The following is a 6,508-nucleotide window of genomic DNA, read 5'->3' as shown; positions in this document are numbered from 1 at the left end:
TGTCCTTGGTCGCTCATGTGCGTCGAAACAAATAGAAAACATGAACAACAATGGCCAGGAATTATCAGGTCGAGCATTGGCAAATGCATTTAATAATTATTTTGCTAACCTCGTTAAAGAAAGTCCCGAGTCACATCCGTTCAAGTATATCAATTTTCAAAGCGATGAATCAATGTTTCTTACGCCTATCATTGATACAGATGCTATATATGTTTTAATGCCCTTAAAAACAGTAAAAGTTGCAATTCCAATGAATTACAGATCACGCCGGTTAGGCATGTTATTGATCTCATTTCTCCTTGCTTAACCCACATATTGAACCCATGCTTGCTTGCCGGAGTATTTCCCAGTCGAATGCAATTAGCTAAAGTATCAGTCATATATAAAAGGGGTGATAAAAATGACCTAGATAATTACCGACCCGTTTCAATCTGATTGTAAACCTGAGACTGGGGCAGAACAGAGAACACAACAGAAGGTAGTAAAAGAGGAGGCAATGTCTCAAGCTCATCTGCAAAGTTTATTTCGAACACGCTTTATATACCCCATCTCCAACGCCGTCTCTACAAAAAATTACACACATGACAAGAGGACAATGACACTTGGGTAAACCTTTTCTTATCTCCCTTGACCTCGGCTGTGGGACACTCACATAAAGGGTCACATTCCAGCATAACCACCGCCACCCGGCGAACGTAGGTGAAATCACTACTGAACGCAAAGAAAGGGTTGTACCTTCAAAGGTGCGTTTCCTCTACCAAATCACTCAGTCCAAAGATACAATACTATACACTGCTAACAGCCGGAACTGTGGCCATCTCCAAAAAATGAGAACGACATTGCCCTCCTACCACGAACCACAAATGGATAACACAGCGACTTTCTCGAACACGTCCAAGGATACACATATAAACAACACTAATACTAATTAAAAAAAAAACGTTACAAGCGTAGAATTTGTTTACATTCGTTCCCAAACTGCAATGACGCCTGACTTATACAGTTGCCAGACGTTTTTATACGAATCGTTTCTTGGACTATACGTTTCATATCATTGCGTTCTTTGTGAATTACTTCCGTTTCAGACCAGTTGGCTTTACAATTATTACACTCTAGAAGCTGCCTGGCTAACTCAGAATGGGACGCGTTGTTTTTCACATTCCGTTTGTGTTCCGTCAGTCTATGATTTAGACATCTCGACGTCTGACCTACGTATTTAAATCCACATTCCGAAGGAATCTCATAAACCACAGAATTCTCACACGATACCGACTTCTCGCGATATGCCTTCTGGCAAACTTCCGGTTTCGATTCAAAAGGTGTAAGCTTGCATAACTTAAAATCGGATGCGAACACTGTTTCTACGCCAAACCTTTTCGCCGACGCTTTTATGTTATGGGAAATATCGTGAAAATACGGTATATCAACTCGTCGGTTCCTCACAGTTGGTTCATTCCGCTTGTCTCTGATTTGAATGGAAAGTTGCGGTTTTAAAAAAGTTTCCTCATACCCCGCGTCCTCCAGTCTACCCCATTGTCTTTTTAAAGCTTGACTCATGAAATGGGTACATGACCTTTTTAGCGCATAACCAATTAATGATTTCGAAACTCCCGCCTTAATAATTTTAGAGTGACAACTTTGTCTCGGGAGCACCGGTTTAGCCATCTTCTTACCATATTCCAAACATAAGCCATTTTTTACCTGAATGCGCAAGTCCAAAAACTGCAATATGTTCTCCTCTGGTTTTACTACCTTCTGTTGTGTTCGCTTTTCTGCCCCAGTCTCAGGTTTACAATCATGTTCAACTTACACCAGCTCGCATGCACTCTGACTATTTTTTCGTTAATCGTACCTGAAGCAGGCTTAATCCCTTTTTCCTATGAATCCACTGTTTCTTCGTCGTCTTCTATACTAATTTTTCAAGCATACATGGTACTGGACAAGTTGGCACTTCGTTTGGCGGAACTGGAAGCAGACGTAGCGTAATATGGGCTTTCGTTCCGGAAAAACTTCATCGACCTAGCACAGTTCAGACATCTATCAACAAGTGGTTTATCTTGGAGATCAAAGAAGAAAGTTATCAAGATCTACAAGGAAGGAGCCACCAGGAAAATACAAGAACTCTACACGGCGTGCAACAGACTTTGGGGCCTCCTCTTGGGAGTGGACTACAGGCGTCGCAAGGAGTTCCAGCACTGGGACAGCTCAAGAAGGCAGAGTTCCACAGGGTCTGGTATGTCAAACGAACGCAAGTCTTGAACTCTGTTAAGATAATGAAGAGGAGGGAGAATTGTTTGCCATCGGCATGGCGTAATGCTCAGTGTGTGTCGGGATCGCGTTTAAATGTAGTCAACCCTTGTAACATTTTGATTTCAGAAAGAACGGAAAGTTTATCCAAGGGACCTAAATTTTGTCTCAATGTGAGGCCTTCCAGACTCGATGTATTTTCCGCTGTTCAAAACGCTACGCGCGTAGTAGGTCATGATGCAAAGACGTATTTTGTGGATCAGACGGTGGGGAGATTAGATAAAATCATGGGAGAAATGTATCCGAAAGAAAAAAGGAATTTTAAGGATGTAAACATGGTCAAGAATGAGATAGATTCACGGTCGTTAAAATTACTCCAAACAGATAAATCGGGGAGGTTTGGTATCCTCCCGCTGAAAGAATTTTAAAAAAAAGCTGAAAATGCCATGAGTGTATTGTTCAAGGACTGGAACGGAAAGTTGGCAAAGATGAGAAGGGACATATGCACAGTGTTAAAGGAAGAAGATAAAGAGCAAGTTGTCAAAAGCATAATGAGTCAATCCAAAATGTGCCTATGTTGAAAATTTTTCCTAAAGGACCATAAAGTGGAGATGCCTCTCAGAGTGGCTGTAAACGAAAACGGAACGTGGCAAAAAGTTGTGTCTAAGTTTCTGCAGCATGGGTTAGGTCAGGTCAGTTTAGACAAATCCTTATTGCTGAGAAACACAGAAGAACTTATTCAGATCTTAGAACACAACCATGGGAGGAAGAGTTCGGTATTCTCCATGGATATAAAAGATTTGTATTATTCTCTGGAAAAGAAGAGGCTGATGAATGCCGTGAAGGAGGTGCTAGAGTTGAATCTTGTAAAGTTTCAATCAGGATCGGGCGTAACAGTGGAAAGCTTCCTTACCGTGTTAGATCTCTACTTAAAGTCAACAGTCCTCGAATATAATAATCGAAAGTACACCCAGAAAGAAGGTGTATGCATAGGCTCGTCGGTCGCTCCGTAGTTAGCTGAGATATACCTCAACAGTTTGGATAGAGCATTGTTTGACAGGATGAATGAGTTGTCACCTAACGTGGGCTTCATCAGAAGATATGTAGATGATATTTATGTCTGCACGTTTGTGGAAGGAAAATCTGAGTATCCTGAAAAGCTTATTAGGTCAACGGCCCCGGAGTTGCATTTCACAGTAGAAAAACCAGAGGAGAACATGTTGCAGTTTTTGGACCGGCGCATTCAGGTAAAAAATGGCTTATGCTGGGAATATGGTAAGAAGATGGCTAAACCGGTGCTCCCGAGACAAAGTTGTCACTCTAAAATTATTAAGGCGGAAGTTGCAAAATCATTAATTGGTAATGCGCTAAAAAGGTCATGTAACCATTTCATGAGTCAAGCTTTAAAAAGACAATGGGGTAGACTGGAGGACGCGGGGTATGAGGAAACTTTTCTAAAACGGCAACTTTCTATTCAAATCAGAGACAAGCGGAATGAACCAAATGTGAGGAACCGACGAGTTGCTATACCGTATTTTCACGATATTTCCCTACTGAAAAAAACCATTTGAAATTCAAACGGGTGGCAAACTGGTAAATCAAATGGGTGCAAACTTGTCGACCCGTTTGGATCAAACGTGATTATGGGATACGGGTAGCCGTTTGAAACGGTACCCGCTCGAAACGGTACCCATTTGATACAGGTGCCCGTTTGATAGGGGTGCCCGTTTGATACAGGTGCCCGTTCGACCTTGCACGTGACCACACGTTTGAACGTGCCATTCGAATCGGGAAATTATGCGCTAGCCCTAAACAGGGATCGTCTGGTAGGTTGGTTATCTTAAACTTATTTAAGACGTTCCGAAACTCATCAACCTATTTATAACATGGAGGAAACACGTAGAACAAATGTGCTCACGTAGGTGCTTGCAAATGGACAGGAAAACAGACACAAAAGATTGTTTTCAATTCTCCTCAAAGTTTATTACGTCTTCTGTAGACAAGTACAAACGTGCAAGCGATCTGTGAAATGTGAGAGACACTCTAAGCTTTTATACAACTGAGAAGATAGCAAACCAAGCAAGAACCGAGGTAATTCTAGACTATGAAGGTAGACTTTCGGGAAATTATTCGCCCGGCTGCCGCGAGAATAGTGGCTGCATAATTATATAAATAATCTGGAAGAGTACGAGTAGAAGAACGGTCAATCGTTGCCAAGAAGTAGGTTGCAGTGCACTTACCATAAAAATAGCGGACTTGAAAGATGTAATCCGTGATAGTTGTCGACACGGTCAAAGCAGGACAACCACACAAACACAAAGGAGAGGGAATGGCTTCTTGGAAGTTTCAACACGATGTGGCGAAAAAGTGTCAGTTGCCGAACCCAACCAAACCGCAAGAATTCCTAACTTCTTCGAAGAATCGCTTGTTGCCGATATAGACGTAGGACTTTTCGAACACTGATAGCTTTGGTGCACATCCAATACGTTGTCGAGAGACATCCTAATAAGACCGCAGGTCCGCAGGGTTAGGCGACAGAACGAGGCAGGTGGACGCGCTAAGTTTGAGCTGGAACTGACAACAAGCAGACAAAGAAAAAAGCGGCTGCTAGGCGGACCCTTCCGGATCTCGATGCTTATCAGCGTGTAGCTCGCGCGCGGGTGCGGGTCACGTGACGGGTGACAAGAGAGGAGGGAGGGGGCGAGGACCACAGCGCCCCCTCCCTACCCAGCGCGAGCTCGTAGTTCGACTGCTGCAACGGCGGGCGTGCTCTCGCAATGCTCGATGTTCTTGCAGCCGCGTGTACGCGTGCTACCTTCGCTGCGTCTTGAATTAAAGTGAAACGGAGTCTAGACGTACATTCTGTCACGCGGTCGCGTCGTCTGCGAGAGAGATTCGAGCTGAATAGGTAAATTGAGGCAACAAAGATGGACAAAGTTTTTAAGTTCTGTCAAAAATATTGGCTTACCAACGTCGCGCGTTTACGGAAAACAACAAAAAAAAAATGTTAGTTTTAGTTGCAGTATAAGCGAACATCAGCGCAATCGAAATATAAATATAATTACTTGCATTATGCGGACGATCTGAAATCGATGAACCGCTGCTCCCAGCCTTCCGGAAACATTGGCTAGGCGTGCCCACGACGCCGATCTGTACGTTCAGTATCAAACGGGCTCCGGAGAGCCGTTTGATTAAACCGGTGCAGTTTGCAACATGGTCACCGGTTTGAGCAAACGTGCGACAACTTTGCCCAAACGAGTCACCCATTTGCCCAAATGAGCGACCCATTTGCCCAGACGAGCGACCCGTTTGCCAAAGGAGTGACCTGTTTGTCCAAATAGGTGACCGTTATGGCTCATACGGGTGACCCCTTTGAGCCATACGGGCGACCCCTTTGACAAACTGGTGACCGGTATGATTAAACTGTTACCGGTATGAACCCGTTTATTTTCATATAGGCGCCTAATGGTTTTTTTCAGTAGGGTTCCCATAACATAAAAGCGTCGGCGAAAAGGTTTGGCGTAGAAACAGTGTTCACATCCGATTTTAAGTTATGCAAGCTTACACCTTTTGAATCGAAACAGGAAGTTTGCCAGAAGGCACATCGCGAGGAGTCGGTATCGTGTGAGAATTCTGTGGTTTATGAGATTCTATTGGAGTGTGGATTGAAATACGTAGGTCAGACGTCGAGATGTGTAAATGATAGACTGACGGAACACAAACGGAATGTGAAAAACAACGCGTCCAGTTCCGAGTTAGCCAGGCACCTTCTAGAGTGTAATAATTGTAAAGCCAACTGATCTGAAACGGAAGTAATTCACAAAGAACGCAATGATATGAAACGTGTAGTCCAAGAAACGATTCGTATAAAAACGTCTGGCAACTGAATAAGTCAGGCGTCATTGCAGTTTGGGAACGAATGTAAATAATTTCCACGCTTGTAAAGTGTTTTTTTTTTTTAGTACTAGTGTTGTTTATACGTGTGTAGTGACCGCTTACGAAGAGAAGTAAGAGGAGCGGTCACGGGACTCGAAAACGGAGATCGCGAGCAGCGAGACGACATTCAGAACGACGTAAGCCAAACTGTAGATATTGTAAATAAAATACGTGATGTAGAGGCACGCACCTCTACAAATTGGTGACCCGGTAACAAGAAACAACTGCCCTGAGCCAACCACACAGTTTCAGAACCTTGGTTTTCGGTGAGCTCAGCTTTCTACTTGCATCATGAGTCAAGGCGATGACACCGGCTCTGCTCAGA

General features: G+C 43.6%; 1 pseudogene; it reads left to right on the top strand.

Annotated features, from left to right (window-relative positions):
- The first annotated feature begins 1,929 nt into the window (after positions 1–1,929).
- LOC120838177 lies at positions 1,930–6,056 on the top strand (annotated as a pseudogene).
- The last annotated feature ends 452 nt before the right edge of the window (positions 6,057–6,508 follow it).

Source organism: Ixodes scapularis, unplaced genomic scaffold (genome assembly GCF_016920785.2).
Source record: "Ixodes scapularis isolate PalLabHiFi unplaced genomic scaffold, ASM1692078v2 PGA_scaffold5__190_contigs__length_132052651, whole genome shotgun sequence".
Classification (NCBI taxonomy): Eukaryota; Metazoa; Arthropoda; class Arachnida; order Ixodida; family Ixodidae; genus Ixodes; species Ixodes scapularis.
Note: the sequence above shows the minus strand (reverse complement) of the source record. Positions and strands in the feature narration are given on the sequence as shown.